Below are 19,075 nucleotides of genomic sequence, written 5' to 3'. Positions count from 1 at the left end.
GGAATTAAGACTCTTATTAAACGAGGAAAATACCAAAACTATGGTGTTCTGACATAGGTTGGCCAGAAAGATTAATCTTGCAATATCTGTCGATGGTGCAGTCCTGGAGCAAATCTCTACCTACGATTATCTGGGAATTAGGTTATCAGAAAATAGACTATGGCCTGACCATGTAGCAAAGGTTATTGTGACCCTTGAGACGTATATTAGGGGTATACTACGTTTTCACTATACCCATGCCAGTGGGGCCATCAGCCCAGCTGTCCAGTTATATCGATCACAGGCTCTTGCTTTGACATTGTATGGGGCAGAGATATGGGGTTGTACTAATGTTGAAGCCTTGGGAATTTCCAAAATCAAATTTTTAACGCGTTTGTTGTCATTGCCCATTAGTACGCCTGGACCTATTCCACAAATGGAGTGTGACCTCCTATCAGTAGAGGTTCATATCAAACTGAAGCCAGTTTTGTTTTGGGCAAGACTCTGTGTGATGCTGGAAATGCATCGGAGGCACAGGGCCCCGGTATCCTTGTCCTTTACTGCTTTTTATTGTGTGTTCTGTCGTGTTTTCCGTGCAGGAGTTCATGTGGGACACCTGGCGGTGCAGCTCTCTTTTAGTTTGGTCTACAGACCCATAGGATACTCTTATGGCACCCATGGGTAGGGGTGCAACCCTGCATCGCTAGTCTGTTTTTGGGCACCTGTGTGTGCCCCATAGAGCAGGGTATGGGCTGGTGGCAGCTCCATGCTGAATTTCACAGGTGCTCTAAGTATCCTCCATTTTGGGATACCCAGGTCCTGGCATTGGAATCCGTTGATTCCTGATCGAAAACAGGATTGCCCCGGTGGCCTCTTGCTTTCTAATGTCTGTTACCTTGTTTTCCCAAAGTCCTGGGAAGCCCTGACTCTGTCTCTTCCCCCTGACTGGCTGTTGGGTGGAAGTTCCATATATGATGTTGTTGTGAAGTCCAGGCCAGACTGGCTGGAGCCTTTCCAGTGACTGTATGTTGTGGGTACACCCTGTGGGTGGGACCTGGGTGAATGGAGTGTGTGACCAATATGAACCTCTTATTGTGGATGTCTGGTTTCTGGTGTTTGACACAATGACTGAGACAGCTCTGCCCGAAACTGGTATGAATGCAGTGTGGAGTGTTGAATGGTTGGGTACTTGTCCCAATACACATAACTTGTTGTGAGTGTCTGGAGAGAAGTGAATGGCCTGAATGCACTATGCACCTGATTGGCTGCCTGCATGCATGAATGCCCTTCTGACCAATTGGTTGCCTGAGTGTGACTCAGCAGAATGAATAGGAGATCAACTAGTATATCTGGGGGCCTCTCACTGCTAGAAATCGTGTTGAGAAGCTGAAGAGAAACTGGAGTTGAAACTGAAGCTTAACTTTGAAGCCCTGCTGGAAGAGAAGTCTTGCTGCTGCTCTACTTCACCAATGTGAAAGCTGCTGTGTCTCCAAGGACTGACCCAGAGAGGACCTGGTTAGGCGCCCTCTTCCCGAGCTACGAGGGACCATCGTGCACCAGCTGATCTTTGCCAAAGCTCCCTGGTAGACAGACCTACGACAGGCAGCCGACCGGAGACAGGGAACGCCGCGGAATCGCAAGGAGAAGTGCCTGGACACTGTTGTCCATCACCGTCGCTGACTGCCGTCGCCGACCGGAGCCGCCGTGCTCCCTTTTGCCTAAGTAACATTTGATCCAAGGACGCTCTCGCCTGCACCATCGACCGCTTTGTCCCGCCAGAGAAAGTTGAGTCCGCCGATGAGCATCTGCCGGTGGGTTTCCCGCCACCTGACGACCGTAGAGACGCCGGACGACTCGACACCCTTGCTGGGCCACAGTTCTTCACAATCTCTTTGCGGTCCTGAACTATCGTCACTGAGGTGCCCTGCATGCCTCTTTCTTGCAGGGCGCCAATGCTCCGTCGTCGACGTGCACCGCTAGGAACAATGCTGCCACCTCACCGTCATCGTTCAACCCTTTTTCCTCATGGGATCTCGACGATCTGTGGCTACTGCCCTAAATGGAGCTGCTCAAGAAGGATCCGTTGACGACCCAACGACAAACTCTGCTATTCCAGGTACATTGGGGTTGTAAAACTATTGTAGAAGGAAATAAGACTCCTAGAACAATATATGGACTGGGCTTGTATGATATATCTTTATTTACAGGTTGCCAAGGTGGGGGGGGGATCTCCACACAGAATTGTTCCTAGTTGATAGGGGCCAGAATTCTGCCAATTGTTCTAACCAACTTCTCTTCCTCCTATGTCTATTGTTGGTTACGTTTATTAATTGATTTGTGACATTTAACCTGAGTACAGTTGATGCACTTTAATGAAGTCTAATAATAATGGTGGTACCACTTAGAGCTGTATATATTTGCCATTATAGATGAACTAAGCACAAAGTGTGTTATTGTGATTGTATATAACCTTAAACTTAATTATATAAAGACTGTGTTTTAACTAATACAGTGTGTGGACATTCCTTTGTGGGGGCTTGGGGACTACACTGTACTTAAGAACCAGCCTGCATCACCTTCTGAGAAGCTAGCCCTTGAATGCTTGACCACGTACCAATAATAGAGAATCTTGGCTGGGTTCCTCTGTGCCTCTGCTCTGCCATATCGAGAGCAGAAGTACAGACCCCCGCCCCCTTCAGTCTTTATACTCTGGTTGTCCCCGGGTTTGGGTTGTTACAGAGAGGTTGTGAAACACATGCTAACCCTGGAAGGGGCCAAGTCTTTGCCATAGTTGAAGCATGTTAAAACATGGCTGACGAAGTTAAACCCAAGTAAATTCTGGGTAGAACCAGAAGTCATGAGCAACCAGGCCAAGGGGATAATCAAACAAGTAGGCGCTGAGTATTCTCGGTGCTCCGTGGTGGCAGCATGGGGAAAGCTTTTAGCTGGAATCGGATACCTTCGGTCCAAGCCAGTATTTGGCTTTGAACCCTATTTGGATGACGTGGTCCCTTGGCTTGCACGCCGCCTGTATATAGAATTCCGAATTCGTACCTTAAAATTGGGGTCTTTCACAAAGGCTTGGCTAATTCGCCTTGTCCAATGTGTGAGGATCCAGATGAATCAATCGGGCACTTTTTGTTTATCTGCAGGGGGTATGATGATTTTATGAGTAAATATTTGATCACACTGTTGATACAACCAGGCACTCGTCAGACTGATCAGGCTCTGGCGTATTGCCTGGATTTTGGGCAGGCTTACGTGGTTTTTACTGTTTCCAAATACATACATCGATTAAAATCGATTCTTGGTTTGTTTGTGCACTACAATTCAAACGCTTGCGTTTGCTGCACATTGCAAATTTTGTAAAGTTGTGGCTGTCCTTCTGACTGAGCCTCAACCACTCGACCACCATTACAGCACACGAGGCTGAATCCATACCAAGATGGCTGCCCGTGCTTTCTGATGCCTGCCCTTCTCTGCGCTTCCTTCACCTGACCTGAAGACTGATGATTGGCGCTCCCACCCTACTTCTCCACCCATCAGTCGCCGGGAGGAACAAGCCGGCCCTTCCGGGAAAGGCCCTGAGGGCAAGGCCAACAACTGTCCAGAGACTGTCCTGAGCTGACCAGAGCCCAGGGCCATACCCCCTGCTCATTTCTTATGAGGTTGTGAGTAATCCATATTTGCCTTACCTACTTCACCCTCGCCCCTTACCTTGTCCACTCAATCTGCTCCCTTTATTACCTAGCCGCAATCTGCTATGTGTCCCAGCCTGTAACGCTCACCTGATTCCCGCAGAGGCGCCGGTCTTGACTGGGTGAATGCCGTATCTTCAAAGGTGATGTGTAACACACGGTTGGCTCTTTGGGCTGGACCTCTGTGCACTGTATGTCTGACTCGAAGAGTAAGATGTCTGCAGATAGAAAATATGGGATTAATGAACTGGGGTTATTGGGTGCCTCTCTCCTCTTCCCTTTCTCTTCTCCTGTAGAACCCCAAAGGTTAACACCCTCACCTTAGGTAAGTGAACGCCGAGCTCTCCATCTGCCTCGGGGCAGGGTGTCGTAACCAGTTTCTTCACTGGATAAGGGTGCAGGCCTCTTGACCTCAGAGGACTGCTGTCCGTCGTTAACTGCACGAACGGTAAGTTCTGGGCACTTCAAATGTCTTAAAAGTCTTTTGTAATGATATCTCTTGTTTTGCAGGGTTCCGGCGATGGCGAATGGCGGGCTGATGAGAGTTGAGGATCGAACCCGCGTGAGAAATAGAAGCGCCTGGAAGCACGTAAGTAAGCGCTTGTAGCCTGCTTCACGATGCGCACTAACTGTCCCTTTTATCTTGTAGGTACAAGTTCGGAGCTTTAGAGAAGCTGAAGGGTGCTGGAATACCCACTGGATTCGGCGTGGGAAGAAGTAATGGCACGTGAGTAATAAAGTTGCCCAATGTCTTTAAACGCACCTTCTTTTGTCTTTCAGATGCGGGATGCAGCGCCGAAGGCCTCCGGAGCGTGCGAAGAGCTGGTAAGCTTTTGTCTTTCAGATGCCGGAATGCAGTGTGAAGACCTCCGGAGCATGCGAAGAGTAGGTAAGCCTTTGTCTCTCAGATGCCGGAATGCAGCGCGAGGCGTTGGTGACAGCCGATGGACCAGGTAAGAGATGCGCTGCCACTGAAGACCGTAGTGCTAACCTGTTCTTTCTTTGTCTTTACAGGTGCTGCTGAAGACTGGATTCCAGGATGGTAAGCCTTTGTTCCCTTAGGTCCAGGATCAGAAGCAGAAGACACGATGAGCGTTCTGCTGCAGAGAATGCAGAATAACGCAAAGCAAGATTCATCCATCGGGTGTGGTTTAAATAGCCTCCTGTAGTGCTTAGGTGTCTCCTTCCACAGCCACGCCTAGGTAAGAAAAGAGTTCCTGCTTTCCAGAAGAGTTCCAGTGTTCTGCACCTAGGGAGTGGCTCCTGCCCCACCCAACAGGAAAAGTAGTCCCAAACAGAAGAGGATCATGGGTTCAACTGGCAGGTAAGTAAGCAGCATGGTCTGCTGCAGGTAAGTCCACCCAAGCATTATGAGCCCGGCGCTTCCAGCGCTGGGACTGGGCATCTTTATGAGCCTGGTGCCACTGGCGCCAGGACAGGGTCCAAAAGGTCCCAATTGGGACTGTCTGGCACTCGGAACCGGGGTTATGGGTCTGCTTCCAAGGGAGTCGGGCAAGTCCTGATCTTTTGGAAGCAGAGATCATGACAGCACCCCCCCTCAAGGCCCCTCCCAAACCGGGCTTCTCCGGGGTTTTGGGCTTGTTAGGAAATGTTCGATGAAATCTTTTGATTAGACGAGGCCCGTGGACATATTCTGCAGGTTCCCAGGATCTTTCTTGGGGACCGTAGCCTTTCCAGTCAATCAGGTAAAATAGTTTAGATTTGGAGATCTTGGAATCCAGGATGCTTTTGACTTCAAACTCGAGTTCTCCATCAACTAGAATAGGTTTTGGAGATGTAGTTAGTCGGGTTTGAGGTTGCACGGGTTTTAATAGAGAGACGTGGAAGACCGGATGTATCTTCATGTGAGGGGGCAAGTCCAACTTGACCGCTACTGGATTTACTATGGTAGTGATGGAATAGGGACCAAGGTATCTTGGGTTGAATGTGCGTGGTCCTTTTAGAGGTAGATATTTGGTGGATAACCAGACTTGATCTCCTACTTGATATTGGGGGGCTTCCTTCCGATGTTGGTCTGCTCCTTTCTTGTATTGTTCTTTAGCCCTTTGAAGGTGAGAAACGGCTTCCTTAAAGGCTTGGGTGATTGTAGAATGCAGGTGGTCTACTGCTGGTGTTCCAAGATCTTGGAGTGGATCCAACTCCGAGGTTCGAGGGTGACTACCGTATAAAAGAAAAAACGGGGTCTTCCCAGTTCCCGAGTGGACAGAGTTATTGTAGGCATATTCGGCTATCCAAAGGATATCTTTCCAAGTTTTTTCAGTTTGTTGTAGCATGCAGCGCAAATACTGTTCCAGAGTTTGATTGGTCCTCTCGGTTTGTCCGTCGGTTTGAGGGTGGTGGCTGGTCGAAAGTCTCACATCAATTTGGGCCGACCGACAGCAACTTCGCCAAAAATGAGAAATAAATTGACTACCTCGATCCGAAATTAGAACTGAAGGAAAACCGTGCAGTCGGACGATGTTTTCGAGAAATTCTCGGGCCAGAGTTGCTGCTGTTGGTAAGCCTTTGAGTGGAATGAAATGCGCCATCTTGGAGAATAGGTCCACGATTACTAGGATCGTATTGTATCCGGAGCATGGAGGTAGATAGGTGATGAAGTCCATAGAAAGCGTATGCCAAGGGCGAGGCGGGATGTCAATAGGGCGTAAGAGGCCGGCTGGTTTTTCCTTTTGACTCTTGTTTTGGGCGCATACTCCACAGGACATTATAAAGTCTCTGATATCTTTTTTCCAAGACGGCCACCAGAAGTAGCGCTTGATCTTTTCCGAGGTCTTGGTCATACCGGGATGTCCTTCCATTAAAGAATCGTGATAACAAGAGATTACCTTTTTCTGTAAATCTGTGCTGGGCAGGTATAACCGTTCTTGGAAATATAATCGGTTGTCCTTCACCGTAAAATCCTTTCCCTGCAGATGCCAATTCTGTATGTCTGCTGGAGTTACCAGTAGCCTGGCTTTATCCTTAACTTCCTCTATGGATTGTGTGGCGATTACACCTAGAATTCTTTGTTCGGGAATGATAGGTACAGGTTTAGGATTGATCAAATGTTCTTCCACTCCCATCCGAGAAAGGGCATCAGCTTTACCGTTTTTTGTACCAGGTCGATAGGTAATTATGAAGTCAAACTCGGCAAAGAATAGTGCCCAACGGAGTTGCCTAGAGGATTGAGCTTTTGCGGTTTTCAAATATTGCAGGTTTCGGTGATCTGTAATCACAGTAACGGTGTGTCGGGCCCCCAGAAGATAATGCCGCCAAGCCTTAAAGGCGGACTTGATAGCTAGAAGTTTCTTATCAGTAATAGTGTAATTGATTTCAGGAGGCGAGAATTTGCGGGACCAAAATGCCACGGGATGCAACTGATTGGTTACTGTGTCCTTTTGTGATAGAACTGCCCCCAAGGCAAGGCTCGAAGCATCAGTTTCAACGATGTAGGGGAGTTCTGGGCGAGGATGTTTTAAGATCGGTGCAGAGATAAATCTAGTCTTCAAATTCTGGAAAGCTTGTTCCGCCTCGGTAGACCATTCATAACGTTTGTTTTTCTTTAACAAGGCGGTGATGGGCTGGACTATTCGAGAGAATTCGGGGATAAACCTGCGGTAAAAGTTAGCGAAGCCTAACATGCTTTGAACACCTTTTACGGAGGATAGCGATGGCCATTTGAGAATTGCATCGACCTTCTTTGAATCCATACGCACTCCGCTAGGTGATAATATGAATCCCAAGAATTCAACTTCAGTCACGTTGAAAACACATTTTTCCAACTTAGCGAAAAGTTTGTGTTGACGCAATCTCTCGAGGACCATTTTCACGTGTTTCCGATGTTCAGTTTCCGATGAAGAATAAACGAGGATGTCGTCAATGTAAACAACAACACACACATCTATGAGCTCTCTGAGGACATCGTTCATAAAATATTGAAAGGCGGCCGGGGCATTGCAAAGTCCGAAGGGCATGACCTGATATTCAAATAGCCCATACTTGGTGCGGAAGGCCGTCTTCCATTCATCGCCCTCTTTTACTCGTACCAAGTGGTAGGCTCCTCTAAGATCCAGCTTTGTATATATGCATGCTTTTCTGACTTGGTCCAGGAGTTCAGGGATCAAAGGTAACGGATATCTATTCTTAACGGTGATCTGGTTCAGTGCGCGATAATCTATACAAGTTCTAAGGTCCCCTTCTTTTTTTGGAACGAAGAACGAAGAACAAAGCTGAGGAAGCAGGGGACTTGGAAGGATGAATAAACCCATTCGCTAGGTATTGATCCAGGTATTGTCGGAGGTGAAGATTCTCAGGCTCGGTGAGGGCATAAATTCTACTACAAGGAGGAGTAGATCCAGGTATCAGGTCTATCTGGCAGTCATAAGACCTATGAGGAGGTAGAGAGTTAGCCTGATCCTTCCGGAAAACATCTTGGAATTCTAGGTATTCAGGAGGTAACTGGGGAGCCTCCGAGGAAATTGCTGCCAGTGCAACACCAGGTCGAGGGTGACAAGTAGAGACACATTCTGGAAACTGAACCGTTCTTGCTCGCCAATCGATCTGAGGATTGTGCTTCTCTAACCAAGGAATTCCTAGAATAATCTGGAACTGAGGGGCCTTGATCACATCGAACACGATCTTCTCATGGTGTCCATCTTGACTTACTAGCGTCACTTCTTGGGTGGTATGCGTTACTGGTCCGGAGGCTATCTCCGTACCATCCACCGTAGTAATGACGTCCTTTACAGCCTTTGGACAAAGAGTCAGATTCATCCTCAAAACCATTTCATGATCCACATAATTGCCGATGGCACCGCTGTCGACGTAAGCTTCAATCGCATGTAATCGATCCGGATGTTCAGGGCTAATGAGGACCATCGGTATCACGAAATGCGAGGTCACGGAACTGGTTTTAACGCTCGGCAAGAGGACCTCTATTCTTGTCGGGCGAGGTCGTTTCCCTGCTCAGAGTTTGTGACCCTGGTAACTGCAGCTCCTACTGCCTTCTTGGCTGGTTTCACCGGACAGTCTCGAAGAAAGTGCCCCGAGTTTCCGCAATAGAGGCATAATTGCAGCTGTTTTCTCCTTTCCCGCTCCTTTTGTGTTAGTGGTCCTTTCAGGCCCCCTATTTGCATGGGTTCCCCGGAGTCTACTCCTTTGGTAGGAGTTGGTGGTTTGGAAAATACTCGAGCATCAAACTTGGAACGATCGGCCTTCCTGTTCTGCAGTCTGTGGTCAATTTGAACGACTAAGTCAATATAGTCCGAACAGTCTTGCGGGGGATTCACTACTTGGGCTAACACATCTTTGAGCTCTCCACGTAGACCTCTATAAAACAGCGTGATCCTTTTGTCCTCAGGCCATCGAGTTTCCACTATCAGTCTGTTGAAAGACGCCATATAAGCCAAAAGGTCTTGATTACCCTGTCGCAATGAAAGGAGCTCATTGTCCAAGGCCTGCCCCAGTGAATGTCCTGCAAACAGTTTTTCCATACTGAGCTGAAAAGCTTGAAAATCATGGAGAACCGGATCATCTTGATTAACTAGAGGGATCGACCAGTCTGCCGCATTGCCACTAAGGTACAAAAGCACGAAAGCTACCTTAGCTTGATCAGTTGGAAAGGCTGCTGGCCGGCATAAGAAGTGCAACCGGCACTGATTAATAAATACTGCAAACCTCTTTGGGTCACCAGAAAATCGTTCGGGCGGAGCCAGAGGTACATTCCCAGGTAGGTTGATCTGCACTGGGTTCGTAGAGGATGTTGAAGGAAGATTTACCCCTGATGCGGGTAACGGAGTTTGTCCGGCTTGTGACTGTAGCAATTGTCTAGCGAGATCGTCTGTTCGCTCCTTGGAAATAATCAGTTCCCTTCTTAGAGAATTTGTTTCCTGACGGGCTGCATGCACTTCTGCTCTTAGTTCCCCAAGTAACTGGGCTAGCTGGTCGGTATCCGAGGTTTCCATAGCGCCTGGGTGGGAGTTTTGCTGTAGTCTTTGTGTTCTGTAACGCTCACCTGATTCCCGCAGAGGCGCCGGTCTTGACTGGGTGAATGCCGTATCTTCAAAGGTGATGTGTAACACACGGTTGGCTCTTTGGGCTGGACCTCTGTGCACTGTATGTCTGACTCGAAGAGTAAGATGTCTGCAGATAGAAAATATGGGATTAATGAACTGGGGTTATTGGGTGCCTCTCTCCTCTTCCCTTTCTCTTCTCCTGTAGAACCCCAAAGGTTAACACCCTCACCTTAGGTAAGTGAACGCCAAGCTCTCCATCTGCCTCGGGGCAGGGTGCCGTAAACAGTTTCTTCACTGGATAAGGGTGCAGGCCTCTTGACCTCAGAGGACTGCTGTCCGTCGTTAACTGCACGAACGGTAAGTTCTGGGCACTTCAAATGTCTTAAAAGTCTTTTGTAATGATATCTCTTGTTTTGCAGGGTTCCGGCGATGGCGGATGGCGGGCTGATGAGAGTTGAGGATCGAACCCGCGTGAGGAATAGAAGCGCCTGGAAGCAAGTAAGTAAGCGCTTGTAGCCTGCTTCACGATGCGCACTAACTGTCCCTTTTATCTTGCAGGTACAAGTTCGGAGCTTTAGAGAAGCTGAAGGGTGCTGGAATACCCACTGGATTCGGCGTGGGAAGGAGTAATGGCACGTGAGTAATAAAGTTGCCCAATGTCTTTAAACGCACCTTCTTTTGTCTTTCAGATGCGGGATGCAGCGCCGAAGGCCTCCGGAGCGTGCGAAGAGCTGGTAAGCTTTTGTCTTTCAGATGCCGGAATGCAGTGCGAAGACCTCCGGAGCATGCGAAGAGTAGGTAAGCCTTTGTCTTTCAGATGCCGGAATGCAGCGCGAGGCGTTGGTGACAGCCGATGGACCAGGTAAGAGATGCGCTGCCACTGAAGACCGTAGTGCTAACCTGTTCTTTCTTTGTCTTTACAGGTGCTGCTGAAGACTGGATTCCAGGATGGTAAGCCTTTGTTCCCTTAGGTCCAGGATCAGAAGCAGAAGACACGATGAGCGTTCTGCTGCAGAGAATGCAGAATAACGCAAAGCAAGATTCATCCATCGGGTGTGGTTTAAATAGCCTCCTGTAGTGCTTAGGTGTCTCCTTCCACAGCCACGCCTAGGTAAGAAAAGAGTTCCTGCTTTCCAGAAGAGTTCTAGAGTTCTGAACCTAGGGAGTGGCTCCTGCCCCACCCAACAGGAAATGTAGTCCCAAACAGAAGAGGATCAGGGGTTCAACTGGCAGGTAAGTAAACAGCATGGTCTGCTGCAGGTAAGTCCACCCAAGCATTATGAGCCCGGCGCTTCCAGCGCTGGGACTGGGCATCTTTATGAGCCTGGTGCCACTGGCGCCAGGACAGGATCCAAAAGGTCCCAATTGGGACTGGCTGGCACTCGGAACCGGGGTTATGGGTCTGCTTCCAAGGGAGTCGGGCAAGTCCTGATCTTTTGGAAGCAGAGATCATGACACAGCCACTGCATTGGACGTTAAGGTTGCTTAAAACATTCGCAACAGTACGCCACCTTTAGTCGGACCTATGTACTCTACATTCTGGTAGACATCTCTACTATCCACTCTCCTCATAGACAAATCACATTTATGTGTTTGTTACTAATGCATTTGAACGTGTGCCTCTGCATTTTAATCGACTGCCTTTTTGGCTCCATCAGCTAAAATCGAATCTAGGTATGTTTGGATTATGTATTTGAACTTGTGCCTTTCTGCATCTTAATCGACTGCCTTTTTGGCTCCCTCTGCTAAAATCGAATTTAGGTATGTTTGGATTATGTATTTGAACTTGTGCCTCTCTGCATCTTAATCGACTGCCTTTTTGGCTCCCTCTGCTAAAATTGAATCTAGGTATGTTTGGATTATGTATTTGAACTTGTGCCTTTCTGCATCTTAATCGACTGCCTTTTTGGCTCCCTCTGCTAAAATCGAATCTAGGTATCCAGGTATCTAAGTATCTGTACCCTAATACACTGCTACCGCGGTTACTGCTGCCTTACTTTCTGTGCACGCCACTGCATCTACGGTGGTCATTGTTATTATTGTTTAACATTGTGTGCAATTGCCTACAACAGAACCTCTACCTCAACCACCCTTTTTGTAGATCTGGCAGGCATCTGCTTTTTGACTGTATTAGGCCAACATGCCCTCCACCCTCACTACTCTTTTTGCAAGAATACTGCCCACCCTACTCTACCTCACACAGCACACCGGTGGGACAGTACCCAATTACACCACCGCCTCCCTCCACTACCCCAATCTTCACAACACCATGACTATGCCGTCCACTGCTCACCACACCAACCCTTACCTCAACAACCCAGCCTTATGGCTCCAACACTTTGCTTCCAGACCTTTACCAAACATACCATGTTCCATCACCCTGAGAAATACCAGACTTGGCTCGCGATTCACGCACGCCTCCCATCACTCTGTGCATCTTAACAAACAGCCTCTGACCTCCACCGCATCCACACACTTGAAAAACCCATCATCACCTCACCCCAACCTCCCTAACACTAGCAATATTAAGGGTGCATTAATCAATGTCAGATCACTCACGGCTCACGCTCTAGAAGTGGCTGACCTTATTCTTACCCTCGACCTCGACTTTATGGCTACCACCGAAACTTGGCTTCATGCAGCCTCTGGCCCACTACTCTCCCTTGCCATCCCTCCAGGTTACAACATTATCAGACACGATCGTAACTCTAACCAGTCCAAAGGTGGTGGCATTGCCATCATCCATAAAAATGCTCTAAACTTCCACTTCTCCTCTGTGCATCACTTTTCCTCTATGGAAGCACTGACAGCCAAACTAGCCGTCACTCCTAACCACTCTATCAACTTCCATCTACTTTACCACCACCTCGGCTGCTATTCACCTTCGCTGAGGACCTCTCCAACATCATCACTCATAACACCAAAACCAAATCCCAAGCCTCGATATTAGGGGACTTTAACCTGGGCCTCACTGATCCCAATGACACTGCTGCCATGACTATTGATAATATGCTTATGAATGCAGGATTCATACAGCTTATCAACCAACCTACCCATGTTAAGGGCAGAACCTTCGACTGGCTAGCCTCTCACAATTGTCCTATCCATATCATCTCTAACCAACAGTATGCATGGACCGACCACAACTTAATTACATTTAACATTCAGTCCATACCTGCCAGCCTCTCTCCTACCATTGCACCGGCTACTGCCACCCGCAATAAACGTGACATCACTTGCAACAGACTCCTCCCCCTCCTCCTCCCGGCTCTCAATGACCAGGTTCGCTCATGCTCCGACCCCACGGCTATGGTTGACACCTTTAACCTCGCTATGCAAAAAGCCTTAGATATCATCGCCCCATCCAAATTGAGAAAACCCAAACCTCGAGCCCACCTGAACTCTTGGTTCACACCCCAGCTCAGAACCCTGTGCAAAGAAAAACGAATTACGGAATCACATTGGAAAAGCAACCAGTCCGCAGCCAACAAATCGTGCCTCCTCCTGGCCACGCTTAACTACAAGGAAGCCATATTCCAGGCTAAAAAAGACACTTACAATAAACGTATCGAACAAGCCAAATCCAACACCAAAGAATTGTTTAGAATCCTAAAAGAACTTGAAACCCCTGTCACTGCACCAGACACTTGCATCAAAGATAGCACTTGGTGTACCAAAATCCAAGAGCCTCTCCTCGGCAAGATTGCCACCCTCCACATTAAAATCAATAACAAACAATCAAGCCTACAAACCAAACCCCCAACCCAACTCTACCCCACCCTAAACCACCCCATCCCAGACTCTCTGACTCCTTTTAGCTTCTCTCCACTCTCCATTTCCGAAGTGGAAAAGATCATCACCAGCCTTAAACCGACCAATTGCCAAGGCGACCTCTGCCCGGCACCTATAATCAAGGAAGCAGCTCATGACCTAGCGCCATTCATTACTGCGCTCATCAACTCTTCCTTTAGCTCTGGGATCGTACCTGACAATCTAAAGGACGCGTCGGTCATTCCCCTATTGAAAAACCTACCCTGGACGCTAGTATACCCACAAACTACAGGACAATCACCACGGTCCCGTTTTTACTAAAAATCCTCGACCGTGCAGCATATCTACAAATTCAAGATTACCTTGAATCTAACAAACTCTTGGGACTTAGGAAATCTGGGTTCCGGCCACGTCACGGCACTGAAACTGCCCTCATAGATTTAAAAACACAGATTGAAGATCTAAAAGACAAAGGCAAACTTGCTCTCTTACTCCTCTTGGACCTTTCGGCGGCCTTTGATATCGTCAATCATGAAATCCTCTGCCACCACCTTAAATCAGCTGCACACTTCTCCGATAAAGCTACAACCTGGATTAGCTCCTTTTTAGACAATAGATCAATGCCCGTGTTTTCTCCACTAGCAGCCGCCCCACCTGCACCTGTCTCCTGTGACGTGCCACAAGGATCTTGTGTTTCACCCACGTTGTATAAGGTGTTCACCAAACCTCTCTTCGATATCTTGGACTATCTGGGTGTCACTTACACCAACTACGCCGACGACACCCAGATACTAATCCCTATCTCAAGTGACTACACGGCTGACTCCCTCGCTATCAATGTCATCTACCAGGTCATCCAGGCGTGGATGGCTCAAGACGGACTCTGTCTTAATGATGAAAAGACTGAGCTCCTTATTCTTGGTTCGCCACAAAATCTTACCAAACTCGACCCTGCGTTCAAGTCCTTCATCATCGATGGGAATATTATCCCAACCGCCAAGGACACAAAAACCGTAGGGATCTACATTGACTCGACCCTATCCCTGACCAGACAAACTAACTCGGTCTCTTCCGCAGCGGCATATACCTGCAAGCTTATTACAGCCTGTCGCCCTTTCCTCTCCGCAACCAATTGTGTCACCCTGGCTATAACTCTTGTATTATCCAAGATTGATTACTGCAATGCACTGTACCTAGGCACCAATTGCTGCAACCTAAACAAGTTGCAAATTGTCCAAAACAATGTGATTAGAGCTGCCCTCAACATTCCCAGGCGCCAACACATATCCAACACCAGACGCAATATTCGCTGGCTCTCAGTCCCACAGCGTATCTCCCTGAAAACCCTGGCTCTTACCCTGGCTCTTACCCACAAATGCCTTCATAACCAAGCTCCCTGCTACCTGGCCAACCGATTTGCCCTCCACAACTCCATTAGACCCCGCAGAATGGCTCATTTAAAATGCCTTGAGGTTCCACGTTTCAATCTCCAAAGATCAGGTGGAATTAGCTTCCCTATCTTGGCAGCTAAGCTCTGGAACACGCTTCCTAATGAGCTTAGAGCAGAACCCTCATTCCCAAGATTCAAACACCTTACGAAAACCCAGCTGGCCGCCCAGGACATTTAGCTCAATTTGCTACACGTATATATAATCTGCTTGTCCTCTCATTGCTATTATTATACCTGTAAATTCTGTATTATACTTGTAAACTTTGTAATTATGGTCCTGTCTGTTTTTCTTATATTGTAACTAAGTGATGCGCCCGGTTGCCCATGGGCCTGGTGCGCTATACAAATAAATAAAATACAAGTACATAGAGACTGGCTGAGGAGGTATAAAATGGTCAGTGTAAAGGTTTGAAAACCGAGAGTTTGTTTTGAGATTTTTAGTGGGGATTTTATGGGTATGTTGAGTGTGCACAATTGAACTGTATTTTCATTATCCATTTTAACAGTGATTTTACCAATTTTATTAATTTTGTATCTTTATTTTATTTATTATTCAATACAATTGTTACAAAGATTATAAACTGCAACCAGCTACAGCCTCATTAAATCCGTATCCAGTAACATGCCAGAATACTACTAAAAAGTACAAAAAATAACGTTCAGAGAAAACAAATACAAGCTCGAAATCATACCAACTTTCTCATATTGCCAACATTTACACATTCCCGGCAACAAGATAAAACACCTTTAAGATCATATATAGAAAGTACATGCTAATCCACCGCCAAGTGCTAATTCGCCGTTCAGGATATACAGAAATCCACATTTACCAGACTGCATTATTCAAAGTGGATTTTAATAGTTTCCCAAATCTGATATAAGGCTATAAGAGTAGAGGTAGAGTTGGAGTTTAGACAGCCGGTCCAAGATCGTCTCATAATCATGGACCAAGTGACCCAGGCGTAACATACACAGATGGCCTAAAATCGGACATTCGTGAAAATGTGTTAATTTTGTATCATGTTTTATGGAATTTATGGAATTGTATTTTGCTTCTTACTATTATGGGTTTTATGCCGAAATAAAGTAATATTGATATATTCACTGAAAAACCTTTAGTTGAAGTGTAGTAAAGTTGCCTATATTTATCGCAACAAAACCCCTGAAATTCAGCACATTTGGGAAGTCATGAACGGCTTAACTCAGCGCGCTTCCGTTTCTATCCCCCATAATGCCATGTCCCCCATAATGCCATTTTATATGTTATTATGAATCCCTTCTTTTATGTATGTGCTCATGGGTTTTGCAATGGGCACGCGTTGAGTTAAGCCGGTCATGACTTCCCAAATGTGCTGAATTTCAGGGATTTTGTTGTGATAAATGTAGGCACCTTAACTACACTTTACATTTTTTTCAGTGAATTTCAAGGGCTTTGTTATGCCATATATTTTACCACACTACCAAGCAACTAGCCATGGCCTTCGGCCGTGCCCACTGGATATTTGACAACATTACCAGGCCACTACCAATGGCCTTTGGCCACAGCCATTGGCCATGTCCACTGTATATTTTACAACACTACCAGGTCACTAGCCATGGCCTTCGGCCGTGGCCACTATACATGTGTAACGTGCCCATGGTATACTTTACAACACTACAAGACCACTAGCCATGGCCTTTGCCCATGGCCACTATACAGTGTATTGGGCCCACTAGCCAGGGCCTAATGAGCATGGCCTTTGGCCGTGCCCGCTGTATATTTTAGGCTTCTGATTTTTCACCCCCTACCCCACTGCAGCTGTAAAAATCATGTGTTTTAAAAAGAAAATGTTTCCCCCATAACAGCGGCTATAATAACTATGTACTACAGATACCCGCAGTTATCTAGGAAAACAAACAAATGCTTCTCTTCCCTTGGATGCACTCACCAAGTGCCCCCCTCATCTTTGCCTGCTTTCCCCACTCCCTTCAAGGCCTCCCCAGCCCTCTTCCATTCCACCCGCCAAAACTTGTTACTGTGTGATGCAATTTCATTCCTGCTCTCCTTTCCTTCTTTAGCCGCGATTATCCTGCTGCGTAACTGTGGCTCCAGGAAATCGTTTGTGCTCTTAACTTGGTCCCTGGCCCACTTCCAACTCCCAAATTTCCTATGGTGTCCTCTGCCACTCCTCACCCCACCCCCCCCCCTCTCCACCTCTTGCCTGACGCCATTTAGTTGTTTTTCCAGGTCCAAATGGCCTTTTTCTGATTTTTGTTTTCGGTTAGGCACGGTTATAACCACGGCTATCTCTTGCATCGGGGAAAAAAAGTACCATGGGACAATTGTATATTTTGGGAGAAGGGGTATTGGACGCAGTAACCCCAGACCCAGAAAGGATCGCAAAGTCAACGCTTCATGCCCAAGATGTTTCGGACCTGGTCGATTCCGTCCAGTTATTTTAGCGGTGCGGTCCTTATCTATGGAAAAATTAATGGGGACTAGGCCGCAACTGCTTTTTTTTGTTTCCTTAATAACTTATAACTTATTTATTTTTTTACAGATCTTTCCCAAAATGTCCAGTTGGGAGGTAATGAGGAACCGTGAGTACAAAATTGTCTGCAAAACGTCAGCCAAATTCGTCGTACGAGTCAAAGGTTATTAGCAATTAATTTTTCAGGTTTCCGATTGCCTTGCTATAATACATATATACTCCCCCACCCTCCCCGCTTCCCCCACAAGGAAAAAGGCAACAAAGTAACTTACCACACAGTCCTTTTTCTTTGTTTCGATGAAATGGAACAACAGTGTACGTTCTCAACCAATCAACTAAGAATAACTCTTTGAGAAGTTGATACCAACTCAAATAGACAGTACATCCACCAAACGAGGTGAGCAGTTTAAAATAGCAAAATAATTTGACCTTTTTGTTCAGATCCTGCTCTGAGGCAACATGCTAAGGATTGGTGACGACCAACTTGCGAGCATGTAAGATTGTTTTAATGGCAAACCGTGGCTTTCTAAATTACTTCCTAGTAATTTACTTTTACGGCATTATTGAGTGGGGAAGTGCATTTATATCTGTATTTTGAGGGTTGGGGTATAGGGCTGTGGATTTAGGAGGTGTGGGTGGGAGAGGCAGGCCAGGGTATTATGGGGAAACCCCCATTTAAACTGAAAACATTGACAGAAAAAGCAAAGTGATGCTGTCGAAGTAAATCCCAATAAAGTAATTTACTTTGGCAAAGCCACGTAGAACTGTTTTAATGTGCGCTTGCAGCTTTATATCTTTGATTATCAGGGCAGACGCCGGAGACAAACATGAGAAAGGGGTCGAGGGGCTCAGCTTCGGGCCCTATCCTTTTTTGCCAACTTTGCGCCACTTTGAGTTTGACACTATCTGAGCCCCTGCCCGAAGAACCCTCCATAATCTGGATGTGCGGAGGGCCATACATACTTATACATTATCTAGATTGCACTATAGACGGCCGCTTCTCAGACAGATTATTTGTCACATATGGTGGCAGACACCATAGAGTTTTAGACCCTGTTGGGTTGTTTCCTGCATTGTGTAATTCTATCCTATTAAGTGACTGCCACCTCCTAAAGGCATAAATACACACACAATCAGGGAAAGAGGGAAAGGGATCACCTCTATCTGCCCAGTGATATGTTACTTGGCTTGATCAAGTCTTAATCAAGGATTAGTCATGCTCTTCTGTTTAATGTTCCCCCAACTAGTTGATCATTATTCATTAATATATTGATTAGTGAAAAGAAAGGAGGGGATGTAGAAGTATATATTGCTTCCCCTGAGCCTACCCTCCCCCACCCCTGCAAATGCAGGCAATATAATACAATACGATGTGATAAGATCTCTTTATTTTTAGGTAACGCATCAAAACTCACCTTTGCACTGATCCTCAATTCTTCTAGCTAGCGCCAACCATCACTCCCCATGCCTACCCCCTTGCAACTGTACCATACTGTGATGAAACTTGTACTCATAGTCCATATTCTCCTTCCTCCAAAAAAAACAACCTATCAATCCCTCTTTATCTGTGCAGGTCTTTCACCTTGTGTATGGATGTAGTGTAAGGACAGGAGTTCTGGAAGCCGCTAGTTGTATCAATCCCCTCTGATATCGGAAAGAATATCCTGTGCGTTTCAGGGAATGTGAACAATA

At 46.8% G+C, this 19,075-nt stretch overlaps 1 protein-coding gene across 1 annotated transcript in view; it reads left to right on the top strand.

Moving 5' to 3' along the window:
* The window catches only part of FRMD5 (FERM domain containing 5), a 914,572-nt gene that overhangs the window by 379,890 nt on the left and 515,607 nt on the right, over window positions 1-19,075 (top strand). The gene's annotated exons all lie outside the window — the stretch shown is intronic.

The sequence above is a fragment of the Ambystoma mexicanum genome, chromosome 11 (genome assembly GCF_040938575.1).
Source record: "Ambystoma mexicanum isolate Mex_15411 chromosome 11, UKY_AmexF1_1, whole genome shotgun sequence".
Classification (NCBI taxonomy): domain Eukaryota; kingdom Metazoa; phylum Chordata; class Amphibia; order Caudata; family Ambystomatidae; genus Ambystoma; species Ambystoma mexicanum.
Note: the sequence above shows the minus strand (reverse complement) of the source record. Positions and strands in the feature narration are given on the sequence as shown.